Source organism: Meles meles, chromosome 1 (genome assembly GCF_922984935.1).
Source record: "Meles meles chromosome 1, mMelMel3.1 paternal haplotype, whole genome shotgun sequence".
In the NCBI taxonomy this organism is placed as follows: domain Eukaryota; kingdom Metazoa; phylum Chordata; class Mammalia; order Carnivora; family Mustelidae; genus Meles; species Meles meles.
In genome coordinates, this window is record NC_060066.1 from 8,582,919 (window position 1) to 8,600,321 (window position 17,403).

Here is a 17,403-nt window from a genome sequence, read left to right on the forward strand (position 1 = left end):
TCAGCATGTATGTTCACTTGATTATTACAACAACCTTATGGGCTAGACAATTATTAGGCCCGTTTTCACAGAAGAAGAAACTGAGGCACAGGGCTACCTAAACTAGTCTTAAGATCACACATCCAACGAAAGCAAGGCAGGATCAGAGGCAGAAAGTGCCATTCCAGCTGGCCCTAGTCTGAAGCACACACTAAGGCGTCCCTCTGAAGAACGATGGGCTTGGGAGCTATCCCCCTTCCACCGCAAAAGACTGACCTCTCCAAGGAAAGCAATGGAAGCTGGAAGAATTAAGTGTCCCTGAGGCCACACTGTGCCTCTTTCCTCTTAGCACTGCTCAAAAAAATTTGTAAAAGTGGTACAATCCCTGTGAAGGGATAACAGCTGTACAGCAGCATTTTTTTAAATGCCTCTTAAACCTTGTGTCCAGCATTTAATCTCTAAGCCTGGCATTCTGCCATTGAGCAAGATGTCTCCAATGCCCCCACTTCCCTGTAAAGGAGAAAGGGCAAACCTGAGCCCCAAACTTGAGCCAGAAGAGGGGTCCGGTCTCAGGAACCCCAGCCCCAGGCCTCCCTGGGTCTGGCCCTGCCTGGAATCCCGCTGCCTGGCGCTCGCCCTCCTCTGGACCGCGGCCCTGCAGCCTCCGCATCTAGGAGGAAAAACCCGCGGCGGGCAGGCGAGCCAGGGCGGGGGCCGCTCTGCGACTCGGAACCCGGCCAGGGCTCGGCCCTTACCCGGGCCGCAGCCCCGCCGCGCTCCTCCCCTCCTCGAATCCCACCTCGAGTCCCGCGCCCTTAGAGGAAGTCGGCGGCTTTGCCCGGTCGCCAGCGGGGGATCGGCCTCTTCTTGCTACGGCGCGCGCCCATCTCGGGCTCTTCGGGGGCACCGCCACGTCCTCTCGGTGGGCGCCCGTCGCCTCCTCCCCGGGGCTGACCCCACAGGTCCCCCAGCGGTTCTTCCCTGGTCTCGCCAGCCTGTGGGCGGCGGCCTCGGCGCGGAGAGTGGCGGAGCTGTCCCTGCAGAGCCCTCTCTGGGCGGCAATCCTGTCCCCGCGCCGCCTCCGGCGTCTCCCCAGCCTGGCCTCCGCTAGCCCGCTGCGGTCCACGTGGCTCCGGAGCTCGCAGGAAGCCCAGAGCAAGCGGAAAGCCGAGCCGAGAGCGGGCGGAGGGGGCGCGGGGGGAGCGCGGGCCCGGGGGGCGGGCGCTGGGCGGAGGAAGGGGAGGGCCGCGCGCCGCCGAGGCGCCCGCCCCGCTCCGGCGCGCCCCGCTCCCGGCCCCGGCCGGCCAGGGTAGCGGCCCCTCCCCGGCCGCCCGCCCACCCCTCCCGTTACACCCGGGGGAAGGTGTTCCCGAGACCGCTCCCATCCTCACCCCGCCTCCCCGCTCCCCGGCTCCAGCCTCTGCCGGCGGAGCTCCACTATGCCAGACAGTTTCGACACTTTGCAAAGACAAAGACCAGAGGGAGGAGGAAGAGGAGGACGGGGAGGGAGAGGAGGACGGAGAGCTGTGAGCTGGAAGGGGGGCGAGTGTTCGGGACACCCCCCCTTATTCTCCTCGGAGCCCCTCATCCCCAAAGCCGCGGAAACTCCAGCGTGTCTCCAGCTGCGGTGAGTGAGCGCGCCGAGCCCAGCGCTGCCGGGGTGCGTTGGGGGCTGCGTCCGCCGGAGTTGGGGCTCGGGCAGTTTCGAGTGTGTTCTCTGAGTGGAGGGGTGATTGCCCGGAGCCGGGAACAGAAGTGGTCGGGAGGAGTCTAGGAGGGTGTGACAGTGGGACTGAAGTGGGACTGAAGACCCCCGGCGCCAGGAGGAAGACAGACGCAGGGAGACCCCTTCCCAGCCACGGCGTCACTGGGGTCTTTGGGAGAGGGAGGAGGTCCAGGAGGAGACTGGGCTCCGGGATCGTCAGCCGTTATTAGAAGAGCTGCTGGGACCTCAGCGGGGAGCGTGCGCCGGGTCCGGGGCAGCAGTCCCCGGGGTGGCCCTAGTGACACGGCGCCAGGCTGGAATCTCCCGGGTCGGGGCCGCCAGAGGGCGAAGCGGGCAGAGGGGCCGCGGCTGGGATGAGTCCCTTCTGGGCGGCTCGCTCCGGCGCTTCGGAGTGGGATCGAGGGGCGCGGGGGCGCGAGGAGGCTGCGGGTGATCCGGTCCAGCGGCGGCGGGACGGTGTTGCGATCCAGCCTCCAAATCCGCTGCGAGCAGGAGCACATCCGGGAGGTGGCCATCGCCCCCGGGGACGCCGCCGGCCCACGTTGCTCGGGAGACAGTGGAGAAGTTGGCGCGGTAGCTGGACGTGGCGCGCTGGGCAGGGAGGGGTTGGGTGGGCGCAGGGCAGCGGGGCGGGGGTGGTGCTGGTGGCAACTCGAAACTCTTGAGTCCGCCCCAACCCCGTTAGGCGCCGCAGCTGCAGCGAATAATCTGACAAAAGTTAGCAACTTGTCTGCGTTTCTCGGTTGTGTGACCCGCGCGGGGCCGGGGCCGCTCTTTGCGAGAGCGCGGGGGCGAGCGGCCGCTACTCTGGGGCAGAGCGCCCGGATGGGGCCACCGCTAGATTCGGAATCGGGACCGTGGCGCAACTTTGAGCTCCTCCTTTTGCCCAGCGTTGAGTGTGTTTGAGCGTGACCTTGCGGGAGGAAGTGCGGCTGAACTTGAGATGGGGGTTGAGACTGCGCCCGGTCTGCCTTCTCCTTGCCCCGAGGCCAGTGTCTGGGGAAGGGCGTCTGCAGAGTCTGGGTTCTGCGCGGCGGCAGGGGCCGGGAGTCCCAACCGCTGCCGCCCGTAGGTCCCGGCCAGCGCGGGCCACTCACGGGGCTTGGGGGGGGGGGCGCTCGGCGGGTGGACACATGCGCGCCCAGAAGTGAGTGGGTGGTGGGGGCTGGGCGGGTCACTGCGTCTCGCGGGCTCTGCGTGTCCCGCAGCCGGAGGCAGCCTCGTCTCTGAGGGCAGTGACCCCCTTGCCGCGGGCCGCCTCAGGCATCCCCCTGGCTTTCACGTGCCCACCTCCGGGGACTCCTCGCCTCCTCTGACTCACCCTCCTCGCAGGCCCCGCAGATTTGGGCTGAGATGGTCCCCCAGGGAGACAGCGAGCGCCCACCCCTGCTCTGAGGCCGAGTGTGTGTGTTGGGGCGGGGAGTGGGGAGTGCGGGGAGAACGAGACTCGCAGGGAATTAGGTTGTCCAGGAGTCGTCGCCACCGCGCCTGACACACAGTAGGGAAAGGCTGTTGGCAAAGGCCTGCGGCTGAAATGCGCTGGCAGGGACCGCACGGCCCCTTCTCTCCTTGTCCTCCCTATTTCCTCTACGGAATTCATGTTCATCCACCTAATCCAGCCCTTCGGGTTTCTAGACGTGCCTTGAGCACCTACTGTGCGCCGGGTTCAAAGCTGGGCTTTCTTAGAAGCTGAGGGCGGAGTCGCCTGGTGGTCTTGCCCGGGAGCTGCTTTAGGGCGCCCGGGACTTTCGCAAAAGGAAAGGTGCACTGCCCCCTGCCGGCTATTTTGGAAACTGCCGCTTGGCTCAGAGGTGGGGAGGGGGCCTCAGAGGCAGGGTTTTCTGGGCTCCCTCAAGATCCCTTCCTGCACCTTCCCCTCCTGCCGCAGACACCATGGCATGGCCATGTTCTGAAATCCCGTGGTGGGCTAAAAATACCCACCAGAGTTCACCATTCCAGTCTCCCCCGCCCTTGCCCAGATCCCGGTCTCTCACCATCTCCCTCTCTGGTGTTCCCGCAGGAGACTCGAACTCTCTGAATCACAGTTTCCATGTCTGTAAAACGGAGTCCTTATTGTTACCTTCCAGATGTGTGGCACACAGTGTTACATGTAATTGTGTGAATGTGTGTGCACGTAGGGATGTGCACGTTTAGACATTCACACTCCATGTGCCTGTCCGTGTGACCTTTGACTTCAAATCTGGGAAGGGGAATCTCATCTTACAGAGAATTCGTTTTTGCTGAATAAATAAATAACAGAATGAGTAGGGGGCTCCCTCCTCTGTCTTTGGACAACCCCACGAGTCTGGAAATGTGCCGCCTCTGCCTTCTCCTAGTCCCACATTTGCCATCCAGGCTTTACCCCTGGGACAGGGTAAGGGCCTGAACAGAAGCAGGCTTTTGCCCTCACCTTACTGGGTTGGCAGGCCGCAGAGTGCCTCTTGAATGCTGCCCTGAGAATGGAAACAGGAAGTGTTGCCAGCAGTGAGGGCTGAGGGCCCTCTGGGGGCGTGGATTCTGTTGCTCCAGGCTCTGCCTCAGCAGCGGAGGCTGACTTCTGACCTGCCTTCTCGCTGACCACAGGGATGGGTTCCCACTTGGAGGCACAGACTGGCCATTCCCCCAGCTGGGTTTACCAGCACCCTGCTGAATTTGGGGACCTCCACAGAATTAGATCTATCTGGAGCCTTTGGTCCCTGAGTATGGTGGGGTGGATCCATCTGTGGGTCTGGCCTTGAGGGATCCTTTTGAGTCCTGGAGCTGCAGGGGTCTGTGTGGCTTTGTGCCAGGTGGGTCTCTGTGGCCCTCTGCACCAAGCAGCCCCCCAGGCTAGGATATCTTCTGGAAGCAAGCTCTCAGCAGCCCTCCATCCCCAACCCCCAGGAAGGGGCTTCTTTGAATCACCCGGTCAGTTCACCTTGCTTGAGTCCCTTGCTTTGTGGTAGGCTGCTGACTCAGAGGAGTTATATTTGGACAGGGCTTATTGTCTTACGGGAGCTAAACCCTAACCCTCTCCCCAGGATCCCTCCCACACCATGTAAAGCAACCAAAGTGAAAAAAAAAAAAAAAGAAAGAAAGAAAAGAAAAAAAATCTACCACTCATCTCCTTATCCTGCTTCCCAGTAAATCCTATATGCACCAAGGACGGACACCACTGGCCACTGGAGTAGCTTCTTGGCCCAGTCATAGAAAATTCTGGAATAAGTTTCACAGGCACTTTGTTCAGTTGTGGAGCATGTGTGGAAACTTCATACCCCCCTTGCAGACCCAAGGATCTGAGAGCTCCCTCCTCTAATTTGGGCACACAAGGCCAGCCTTGGGCCCCAGAGGAAGCCCACTCTAGTCCCCTAGGGCCAGTGCTCAATTGCTTTGTAACTTGGCACCCACACTGTTCCAGGCTCTGGTCTCAGTTTCACTTTCTGCAAAATGAGAGGCGTACAGTTCTGCTGACATGGCCTTGGGGCCTTTAAAGCCTTTCTTCATGAAGACAGCCTGCACCCTGCTTGCTTTTGCTCCAGCTCCATCCTCAGAAACTTCTAGACATTCCTGGTGTCACAGAAACAGGGCCATCCGTGCGGGGCCTCCTCCCTTCCCTTACAGAGAGTGCTCCAGACTCCAGAGCCCACGCCCAATCAGCGAAGTCATTCACCGGCAATTCTCAGCACTGGACATTGAGTTGGCCCAGAAGTTTCAGACTCTGGGTTCTGAACATCAGCAGAGCTGAGGTGATGTTTGTGGAGACTCCCAGTGATGGGGGTGGCCAGGAGGAGCCTTGGTGCCCTCACTAGGACCAATCTTATTCCCACTCCAAGAGCTGAAAATTTTCATAGAAATCATTTCATTCAATCTTTCATATTAATGAAAACAATACTGAGGCCCAGAGAGAAAATCATGGGACACCGGGTGACAGAGCTGACCTGGAACGCTCCCTGGTCTCCTAAGCTCCCAACTAGGTGAGCCCTCTCTGTTTCCCCTTCCCCACACCCATATTCTTTTCTGCAGAAAAATAAAATTCGGTGCTTTATCTCTAGTCCTTGTCCTTATGCTTGATCTCAGATTTAAATGGCTGTCTCAGAAGATGGGGTTAAAGGCATGGCAGGCAGCGTGTGTGGGGACAGCGCCCAAGTTTTCAGGCACAAGACAGCATCTAACTGTGTGAGCTCAGCAAGCCTTGCACCTCCGCGGCTGGGGCTGAAGTGTCGGTGGGTCATTTTCTCTGGATGCTCAGTGAGGATCAAAGTTCCTGCTCGGGAGCCTGCCCCTCGAGGGGCCTCCTGATAGCCCAGTTATGAGCCTGTGCAAGAGGGTTAGCATGGAAAGTGCTCAATGCTCGAGGCACAGTATCCAAACAGATCATGTGAGAAATAGAGAAGTTGACAGAAGGTGGAATGTTCTAGAAAGCTGGTGGAAGAACACTTGATGTACGAGGCTGGTGTTAATGTTAAATGGTTTGTTAATAACCCCCACTGGAAAGAGCAAGCCTAATGACTGGATTAGAGTACAGCTTGCTTTTCTCATTGCTGAGGATTGATAAAGAAACTCAAAGTTTCTTTATCTCTAGGGCACAACACAGGGAATTGCTAGGAACAGAGATGTCTGGGGTCCGAGGGGAGTACACAGATGAGGGTGCTGCATGCCCTGGGCCCCTCCTGCATGGCCTGGCTGACCGAGTAACGGGTGTGATCTGTGCCCAAGTTGGAGGCACTGGGAGGGAACTGTCTATCATGGTTTACACTGGGAAGAGCGTGAGATAAGGCACTTGGGTCAGGATGCTTCCTTCTGAGTCAAGTGGATCCAGGCAGGACAACCACTGGCCTAGGACTCAGAACTCCTAGCTCCTGGTCCTGTCCCATTCCACCTGCTCCTGGCTGGGGACCTTGGGTGCATCCCTGAAGTCCCTGAACTTCTTCAGAATCTCCCATTCCCTCAGTTGGTAGATGGCACGGTACGATTCCCACCCCGCCCGGGGGGGCTTGGGAGGGGCCCATAGGATGAGGCCATGAACCTGCCTCATTGGTAATAAATGCAGGAGCTTCTCATTTTTATTAAGCATTTAGGGTATGCCCAGAACAGGGGCAAGTATTTTAAACATCGACTCCTTCCGGGTTCCGGGAGGAAACAAATGGAGCAGAGAGTTTAATAAAGGGAATGTCTCCAGAGCAGCAAGGAATGTAGCAGGACCTGAGCAGGTTCTCACTACCCACCACCCAAGCCCCCAAGAGTCAGATGGAGGGATGGGTGAGGGGAACCAGGAGTGTGGCAATCAGAGCTCATCAAAGCCTCTGAGGAAAGCCTCCGTGCTGAGCCTGGCAGGTAAGAACCAGAAGGATAGGCTGCCCCCTTGCTGTGTCCTGCCTGCTTTTCACAATCCTGTGCCACCAAGAGCTGCGCTCACTCACCCAGCTGCCAGAAGCCAGGGAGTTCCTTTGTTAGAGTCTCTCAGCAACTGGACAGGTCCGCGCTCACCTTGCAGTCACCTGTCGTCTCCTTTGATCCCTCAGCAGCCAGGGGCCTGGGTGGTCCCAGGATCCTGGAAGAACAGAGCTAGAGGTGGGAAAGGAGCTCCCTTGCTCACGGCCATACCACTGGTGGGAGCCCAAGGTTGAACCCTTGTGCTCTGTTCCCCTAGTGAGATGCAAGAATCAAGAGGAAGATGTTATTACTAAGACCTTTATGTTTTCAGCATACCTGGGTGGCCCAGTCCGTTCAGCTTCTGCCTTTGGCTCAGGTCCTGCTCCCGCGTCCTGGGATCATCAGGCTCCCTGCTCAGCGGGGAGTCTATTTCTCCCTCTGCCTCTGCCTCTTCCCCTGTTAGTCCTTCCTGCACCCCAAATGAATAAAAAAGTCTTTAAAAATTGAAAAAAAAAAGAAAACCGTTACGTTTTAGGAGGCATCTTTGAGAAGCAGAATAGCTTCAGTATTAAGGTTTTGTGCTCTGAGGCTTATCCCTTACTGCTCAGTGACCACATCACCTACCTTTCCTGGCTCTCAGTTTCCTCTTTTGTCATGGGGACGATACTCTGTACAGTTGACGTGAAAAATGAACGAGTCACTCACTAGACGTTAGCTTTTTTTCCCGAGAGGACCAAGGTTCCGTCTTGGGGTGTGGGGGCTGGCTGGACTCCCTCTTGTCCTTCTGGCCTATTCCATAATCAGACAGTACTGTTCGAATATTTTGATCTTAAAAGTTTTCCTTCCAAAGGATGGAAACATCCCCCCAGGGATGTTTGTACCATTTCTTCTGACTCTGTGTGTGTGTGTGTGTGTATGTACATGTGTGTATGTGTGTACTTTTTTCTTCCTCCTCTAAAATATGTAAAAGTTATCTAACCAGGTCTGATTCTGGAGCCCTTAAAAGAATATAAAATACAGGGCGCCTGAGTGGCTCAGTGGGTTAAGCCGCTGCCTTCGGCTCAGGTCATGATCTCGGGGTCCTGGGATCGAGTCCCACATCGGGCTCTCTGCTCAGCAGGGAGCCTGCTTCCCTCTCTCTCTCTCTCTCTGCCTGCTTCTCTGCTACTTGTGATCTCTCTCTGTCAAATAAATAAATAAAATCTTTTAAAAAAAGAATATAAAATACAAGTTAAGAATCTCAGTAATCCAGATAAGTTGAGAAGGAAAGAACATACATTCCAAATTATTGGCGGAATTAAAAAAGGGGTTTCAGACGACTTTGGGTAGGTCCCCATGTGGGTCTGCAAAGAAAATCTTTTCTTTGAATTTCACCAGCTACCTTCAAAAGCTTCAAACCCAAATAGATATCATTGTGATAGATTTTGCTACATTAAAAAAAAAATCCATTTGAGTCCACATTGAACTAACAAACTAGAGTAGCTAAAAATTCCCTTCATGAATATTTACTTAGCAGAGGGCTCTTGAGAAAAACTCAACCAAAAAAAAAAAAAAAGAGAGAGAGAGAGAGAAGAACCACAACGAAAGCAAACCCAGCTTCCTCTCTAAATGAGAGGGTGGAATGACTCCAAAATATTGTTTCATGCTCGAAGAGCCTAAAACAACTCCACATGATAGATGAAAATCCATCTAATTGGGCATTTACCTTTTCAGAGATAAAAGGCTCAGCGGAAAGGAAAGAAGAAAAGAAAATGTCTTTCCTTGGAAGGCTCAACTGGAGCCCAAAATAAAGCCCGCGAGTCGCTTGGCCTGGTGATGAGGGGCTGTGTCCCCCCCTTCCCTTTCTTGAGTGTCATATCCTCAGAGAGGCACCCATGGTCTGAGAACGGAAACCCGTGAGCTCTGCGTTCACAGCCATCGGCATCTGCAACCCTGACTCTGCTTGGACTCCAGCTCGTCTAAGTGCTGGGCTAGGATGAGGGTCTTCCCCATGTTTCAGTGGAAGCGACTGGCCCAAGGTCACACGGTCCCTGCACACAGATTTTCCTTCTGGGTGCACAAAATGACGTCTCTGCCGAGTGGGAGGGCATAAGCCCATGCTTCCAACACGTCTTCCCCAGCTCACCCTTCCCAGCCCCCACCTTCTCACCCTGAACTGTCCCAACAGTTTACCATTCCCATCAAGTAGGTCCACATGAACCGGAACCAGAAGCCGACTTGGCCAAGAACCAGCTTTGGCATTAGGAAGTCGGAGCCCTCCATCCCCAGGGGAGGCCTGGGGGAGGGGCCCAGGGAAGGTTCTGCTGGTGAAGGGGTAGCATTCCAGAAGCCCCCGAAAGAAGCTGCCAACAAATAGCTCAGACATTCGGTTGGTTGATTTCCCAACCCTGTAGTTATTTTGTATGTAAATAACCTTGGTAAGGTGAGGAAGTCAGCGAGTACAGAAGTCAAAGGCAAGGAATAAAGGCAGGAACAGAATTGAAAAGAGAAAGGGAGAGACACAACTGGCAGATCCTGGGAACCGGGAATCTTGCTTCTAAGTCTTTTGCAGGGTGAACGGGTGAACGGTCAGGGAGCTGGGAGGTTGTGTGCATTCTGTCCTTGACATGGAGTTCAAAGAATATCCTTTCCGTTGGTGGATTTCCCAGAAAACCCCAAGAGTTGAACTGTGGAGGCTACGGGATGGCTGTCTTGGGTTACCTGTGGCTGTGGTCTACTCTGCATCTCCACGTGGGGCTGGGCCAGGATGCGTGCCTTCCATCAGCAGACTTGACCTTTCCTTTAATAGGACTTTCCTAGTCTCCCGAACAGCCCGATAAATTTGCTGCTCATACGTTTTCCCTAATCCCATTTTACAGATGCGGAAACTGAGGCTCAGAGAAGTGAAGCCACTTGCCCCAAGTCACATAGCTAGAAAGTTGGCAGAGCCCAAATTCCTAATGGCCAGATCTCCGCCCGTGTAATTCCTGGCATCGTCGCATATCTCTACGTCAGGGAGACTGGGAATGGTGAGGCAGCTTCCCTAAGGGGTGCGGATGGAGAACACATCACACCGGGTATCTGTCCCAGTCCTCGGGTGGGGCTCCAAGCCTCTTCCCAGATTCCCCACTTGTGCTGGTTGGATGGGCTTCTTTAGCTAACCCGCGGCTGTCTGGAGGGAGTTTAAATCTGCGCAGAGTTCCAGTGTTGCTGGTTATAAGCACTCATCCTCTGGGTTGTTGTCGTACACGGAATTCAGAGAGCCCCACGGTGCCTGGGGATTGAGAAAGGGCTGGGAGCCGGTCGCAGAGCACAGACAGGACTGTGAGCAGGAAGGCTTAGTCCGTTTGTCACCAGGCGTGTAAACCACCCAGCTCCCAGGGCCTGCTCCGAGTAAAATGATTAGTAAAAGTTGCTCTGGCAACATTGGAAAATTCCCTTTTAATAACATCGTCACGATGGAGAGAAAGGTCTGCTGCTTGTTCTTCCTTGAAAACACTGTTTTGTTTTGGGTTTTTTTTTTAATTTTAGTTTTTCAGTGTTCCAAGATTCATTGTTTATGCACCACACCCAGTGCTCCACGCAGTACGTACCCTCCATAATACCCACGTCCAAGCTCACCCATCCTCCCTTCCTCTCCCTCCAAAACCCTCCGTTTGTTTCCTACAACCTGGTGGAGAGTCTGATGAAGAAAGACGGTTGCTTGGGAAACACAGGCGCTACCACAAACAAGAATGTCCTTGTTGGGGAGGCGGGGGGCAGTATTCCTGGTCGTTCCTAAAGCAAAAATCTGAAATTTCAAACCTCAGTCTTTTGGCGAAAAAGGAAATTAAACCAAAAGAGGAGTTGAGAAGCCCGTGAGATCATGCACCACCGCCTAAGAGAAATCTCAAATGAAAAACAAGCCTCTCAGAGCTGTTTGGAGAATTGGTGCCAACAGAGGTCTGCTGTCAGTTCTCCTCTACCTGGGCCGGGAGCAAACCGGGCCGAGGAAAACCGATCTGGGAACTCTAGGATTAGAAAAATTAAGCCGATGCCTCTCCCAAGCCAAACAGCAGTTTTGGGTATCAGAGTATGTCTGCCTCCTTGCGGACCTGCCCCTGGGATGAAGTAAAGGCAGTTTCTCTTACTCTCTGAGTGGGGGGCCGTGGTGTCAAAAGCTGTGACCTTTACAGGAGTGGGTGGAGGGAAGGGGTGTGTGAGTAGATGGAATAACACAGTGACAGAGGTGGCGTATTTGCAGAGCATGAAACAAGAAAGAATCGTAGAACCCCAGCGTTTGCAAAGAGGCTTAGCGGTGCCCTTGTTTCAACCTTCCCCTAGTCCAAGATTTCAATTATTCATTCTCTGACTCACTCATTGATTTGCCCAATAAAAAACACTGGCTCTGCCGCTACTTAGCTGTGTGACCTTGAGGGAGCTGCTTTACCTCTCTGTGCCCTGCAGGGTGCCCACCCTAAGGGCTTCCTAAGTGCCTGCTCCCATCATCTTCAACATCATGCAAGTTTAGAGGCCCCTTGCTCGGTCTCCTCACTTTCGCTCTTCCATGTGGTGGTTTTTCTGTCCACCCCACACAGTGACCCTTTGTCCTCTGGACACCTCTGTGGATGAGGCAGTTCTTCCTTACACAGAGCTTCCAATCACGGAGGGCTTCCCGGAGAAGGTGGTAGGGTGCAACTCTCGGGGATATCTGAATTTAAGGCTGAAAGCGTGGGCGGGGCTGTGATATGCCCACTGGACCCTAGGGTCAGGTGAGCACACCTAAGACAAGGCATTGTGGGTATTCCCTGCCCCCTGTCTCATAGCTGAGCAGACAGCTCAGACAGAGGCCCGACCTGTGCGGTTCCTCAGCCTGTTAACAGGCAGAGCCAGGGCTGGAAGCCAGCCCGCAGTTTCAAGCTGCCAAGTCCTGCCTTCCCTGCTGGGTTTCCTCCCTGCTTGGGAAGCTCAGGGTGTCCTAGAGAGCGAGACGCCCGTGCCCTCCGCAGGCCGGCAGCCAGGGACCCCCAGCGGCTGGGTATCCCACAGACCCCCTGCACCGGGCTGCTGGTGGGCACTTACACCCCCGTGTCCCAGACCACCCGTGCCCGCGGGTTCCTGCAGACCTCCCTCTGAGCAAGTCTGTGCTGGGTTTTGTGAATTCTGGCTGCTGTCTGCCCTTTTCCTCCCTGAGTTTCTGCCCAGGAAATACCATGTACTGGACGTTTTGGACTCCTTTAACCTAAACAGGGCTCTGTGGTCATTCCTCTTATTGGTGTTTTGACATTTGGGAAAACCGAAGTTCATTGGCATTGGCCGTTTGACCTAAGGTCCCCCGGGTTGGGTCGTGTTGGGGGCTGTGACGACCCCTCCCACCCCACCATGACTGTCTCCCCCCACCCTGGGCACATGGGCCAGAAGTTTCCTGGGCCCAGAGTGTCTGCTCCCACTGCCCACACCAACAGCTGGTCATGAGCCTCCCTCCCACACCTCCCTTCCCTTTGTTCTTGAGAATCAGATAAGAGGCCAGAAGAACAAAGTCCCCTCTTCCCAAGCCATATTTCAAAGGACTATAAATAGGATGGTTCAGGGTGGTGTCCCAGGTCACATTCAGCATGGACAGATTTTGTGTGATGCCAGCCCTGTCCTCTGGCTCGAGGTTTCCCTCGTTCAGCACAAGCTTCCCTCCTCCCTCTCATCCACAGAATCTTGTTCGAAAGTCCGTAGTCAGGCCTTCCGAAGTAGGCCTGTGCTTGCCTGGCAAACAAACCCGTGCGTCACGGTTCCCCGTTCCTCCCCGATCTGTGTGTGGTTCTGGGCAGCACCGAGGAACCCTTGGGGCGCAGAGGAGGCGGCGGCGGCCCAGAGTCCTGCGTCTCCCTGCTCGGAAGGCACGTTCAGCGTCCCCAGCAGGGAGGGCCTGGGGGTGGAGGGGGAGAGCAGGGCCAGGAGAACATGGGCTCTGGGGAAGCTGTGGGACTGGGGCAGGTGACTTCCATCTCCGAGCCTCAGTCTCCCCACTTGTGCTCTGAGGTAAAACCATCTAGCACTCTGGTTGGGAGTTGAAAGAAATAAAACAGGAGAGGATGGGGGGGTAGCCCCAGAGAACAGACAGTCTTCCTGCTGAAAAATGGTGGGACCTGGTGACCGTGGCGGTCAGGGTGGAGAGGCCCAGTGCCCAGGGGACCCCATGGAGGAGCCCTGAGATGGAACCGGGCCCCTCCCTGTCACATACTCAGGAAGAGGGTGTAAAGAGAGGAAATGGCCAAGGCTGCGGTTTGGGAGTCCTGCATGGCCTGCATTCTTTCAGTAACGAGGGGCGGCCCAGGTCTCCCTTGCTGCCCATAGGAGGGGTTCAGCCGGACCCACGTGGGAGGAACCCCAGCAGATGGAGGCTCCACGGCCCGGAGGGAGTGGTCTGAGCACCGCGGCTGGGGCATGTGGGAAAGATCACCAGCCATGTCGGGGTGTCTGCCCTCCATGCGAGCAGCACCCGTGTCTTTGTTCTCTGGGCTCTCAGAGCTGACTGTGCTCAGTGCTGGGAACCCAAAGCTGAAGCTGTGTGGAGAGAGCTAGGAACTCAGAGCAGAGGTTCAAACCAGTAAACTGCACCACCCCCCACTTGTGGATCTGTGCGGGGGGTGTGCGCGCGGGAGGACACGGACTGAAGACCTTCTTGAGCCCCGTCAGGCTGGAGGAGGAGAACGGCTGTGTACTTGTAGGAGGCGGCCCTGGCTTTGAACAGCACCTGGGCAGCTTTCCCGCCCCCTGGCCTTGGGCAGAAGACCGGAGGCTTGCAGAGCCACAGTTTGCACATCTGTGAAATGGGGATCCGCCTACCCCCCCCCCCCCACACTGCCCCCACCAGAGGACTGCTGCAAAGGCTGCATGAAGTCGAGTGCACGAGATGCTTAGTTCTGGGCTCCTTGTGCATGCTCATCCATTCGCCCTTGGTAGTGACAACCTCTCCCCAGAGAAGCACCTGCCCTCCGAATTCAGAAATGCCCTCACTCCGAGGGCTGCTCCCATTTGAAGCCTTTCCCGGGGCGGCGGGGGTGGGGGGTCTACGTTGGAGGACTGTTCCCGCCAGCAAGCAGCTGTGTTCCCTGCCCTGTTCGGCGTGTTTCACATCAGCTGTCGGGGCCAGGAGGGGAGGTGCAGCCGCATCAGGAAGGGGCCGCTCAGGCCCTGCACCCTCGAGTCAGCCCAAGCACACCTGGCTCCCCTGCCCTGCGCCCCTCACTGAGCCTGGCCAGCAGGCCCCCCTCCAGGCATCCCAGCTCCTGCTCCAGGTGTTTCTGGGTCATCTCACCACCGGGTTCTGATTGGGCCCTGCACCTGCCTATATCTGGGTCACCTGTCCCCTCCGCAAACAGATCTGCCAGACAGTCTCCGTGCTGAACTCACTCTCTGCGGTCACTGTGTTCTGGACAGGAATTCAGATTAAGAAACCACCCACCTGGGGGCACCTGGGTGGCTCAGTGGGTTAAAGCCTCTGCCTTTGGCTCAGGTCATGATCCCAGGGTCCTGGGATCGAGCCCCGTATCGGGCTCTCTGCTCAGCAGGGAGCCTGCTTCCTCCCCTCTCTCTCTGCCTGCTTCTCTGCCTGCTTGTGGTCTCTGCCTGTCAAATAGATAAATAATAATCTTTAAAAAAAAAAAAAAGAAAAGAAAAGAAACCACCCACCTGTGCGCTGACCGTCTCCGCCCTGACCCCCAAGCAGGGTAATGAAGCTGCTGGCTCGTGTGCCCGCACCCCTCCCCACACGGTGGGCTCCTCACCGGCTGACCCCTGAGAGTGGGCTGTTGTCCCACCAGGGCAGGGCATGGAGCCTGCAGGGCGCCCCAGAGGGGCTCAGTGAGCGCCCATGCGAAGTGCACTGCACTCGTCCTGGGAGGAATTAGTTGATCATCCAAGGTTCCGATCTTGGCCCTGACCTTGAGCAAGTTGCTTACCCTCTTCAAGCCTCCATTTGCTCATCCGCAAAATGATACACATAACAGCTGGCGTCACATCACTGTGAAGATTAGCAGAGATTTTGAGGACAAAGGGCTTAGTTTGGGAAAGTGCCAGCCAGCCCTTTAAAGTGGGATCTGCCCCAATTTCTACTACTAGTTTTACTTTGCTATTTTTGTTGTTTAAGTGATCCCATGTTGGCTGTATCCGCTTGCTGTTCAGTGCGGCCTTGCAAAATAGTTGAAGCGGGAACGGTGCCTGTGTTAACAAGGAGCCAACTCGGACTCCGAAGAAGACTGCTTGCCGTCACACATCCTGGCTTGCGCAGTGTCTCCTGGTCGGCACAGCGGCCGCGGGGCACCCTGTTTCGGAATAAGACGTGACCACAGGCCTCTGAGAAGGAACGTCCATGTAGTGAAGGGGCAGCACTATTACTCAGCAGGGCCCTGCGTTCCCAATTATCCAGATGATCGCTTCTCAAGCGGACGGAAAGGCCGGGATTTCTTAAGTAATCTAGAAGTGGTGAGGAATTTCGGGTCTGGTCCTCTGCTCCGCTCCCCAAAGAACCCAAATCGGAGAACAGCACCTCTCGGGAGTTTTATCACGTTCTCGTGCACGATGGTGCAGGGACCGCCGATGGTGACGTTCTCTTAGGGGCGAAGAAGGAGTGGTTTGTGGGCCCTCACCTGCTGTGCGGCAGGTAGAGCTGGTGGACGTGTTTCCTGCTGCTGAGTCTCCCGGTTTAGCCCAGCAGTTGGCTGCTGGGGGCCCGGGCCGGTACCTGCTGGCTGCCAGTCTTCTGGCTGGAAAGAAAGGGGTGAATGCCCAGGGGGAGAGGAAGGTGGGGAAGCAGGTGGGATCCAGGGAGACAGGGTAGGATGGCAGGGCACGGGAAGAGAGCCACGGTGTGACATTCCAGAAAAAATTTTCAGGGTGCAGGTTAAAAAGCAAAAGGCAGGGGCATCTGGGTGGCTCAGTCAGTTAAGCATTGGCCTTTGGCTCAGGTCATGATCTCAGGGTCCTGGGGGTCAGGCTCCCTGCTCAGAAGGCAGTCTGCTTCTCCCTCTCCTTCCTGCTTGTGCTCTCTCACTCTCTCTCTCTCTCGCAAATAAATAAATAAAACCTTAAAAAAAAAAAAACACGTAAAAGCCAAGGAGAGTCTCAGTAGATCGTTAAGCAGATACGGAATATGAGATAATTATGTTTTCTGTGTATTTAGCACCCCAGCGTTGTGTCAGGAGCCAAGGCACCAGGGCCTGGAGGGTGGGTGACACCTGGGGAACGGTTCTAGCTCGTGGAAGTCCCCTAGTTGCCAATGTGCCAGTCGGGGCTGAGAATCCCAGTGCCAAGGAATGGAGAGACACACAGGAAGCCTTGGGCAGCCGAAGGGAAGGTGGCTAACTCGGCTTGGCGTGCGGAAGGGAGCAGGGGAAAGGAAACATCTGGGACGAGTAACACGTGAACAGATCATTTTGTTCATTCTCTCATTCCGGAGCTAGAAACGACTTTCTCCCACGTGGCAAGTGGTGTGGTGGCAGAGTGGTGTGTGGGACAGTCACCCTTGTGCTCCAGGTGGTTATCAGGCCGTGACACTTGCTTTCTGGGAGTGCAAGGAATCCTGGGTAGTGACGCTGCCTGGCCTCGTCTGGGCAGTCAGCGGAAATGTCCCAGGGAAGGGCCGTCACTTGTGAAATCTAATGCGTGAGGAGGCAGTCCACAGGGAAAGGGGACAGTGTGAGCAGGGGAGCGGAGGGAGGAAGGTCTGGGTTATAGCTTACAAGGGTCCCTCTGGGGGTTCTATGAGCAGGCGCTGGCCTCAGAGGAGGTGACGGCAGGTCAGAGGCTGGGGCAGTGAGTACTCCGTCTTAGTTCTTCTTTCAAATATCAGGGGCTGAAAAGAAAGTTTCATTCCGGGAGCTTGCCTTTGCTGTGACACTGAGCCCTGACTTTTCCAGCTCAGGCCATGTTGTGTGTCTCCCGTGGAAACATCCTGCACCCCACGCCCCGGCGAGCTCCAAATAGAATCTATTTATTGTCGACACCAGGCGCCTTAGACAAATCTTGGGTCAGTCTGTAACTAGATGCTGTTGATTTTATATCTAAAATAGCTCTTGAGGGACACCTGGGTGGCTCAGTCAGTGAAGCGTCTGCCGTCAGCTCAGGTCATGATCCCAGGGTCCTGGGATCGAGTCCAGCAGGGGGCTCCCTGCTCAGTGGGGAGTCTGCTTCTCCCTCTGCCTGCTGCTCCCCCTGCTTTTTCTCTCTCTGTCAAATAAATAAGTAAAATCTTCAAATACAATAAAATAGCTCTTGAATTTTCCATCTCTCCTCCATCCCACAGCCACCCTGCCTTGGTCCTGGCCCTCCACATCTCAGGACAATCATCCACTCCCCGCAGATCTTTCTTTCTAAATTGCAATTTATTGTGTTTT

General features: G+C 55.8%; 1 protein-coding gene across 2 annotated transcripts in view; it reads left to right on the top strand.

Annotated features, from left to right (window-relative positions):
• The first annotated feature begins 1,279 nt into the window (after positions 1–1,279).
• Positions 1,280–17,403, top strand: part of ST3GAL1 (ST3 beta-galactoside alpha-2,3-sialyltransferase 1) — a 90,610-nt gene continuing 74,486 nt past the window's right edge. For both annotated transcript variants that reach the window (XM_046007795.1, XM_046007798.1), the window contains exon 1: positions 1,280–1,606. The gene's annotated coding sequence lies outside the window, so the exon portion shown is untranslated. The remainder of the gene's footprint in view (positions 1,607–17,403) is intronic.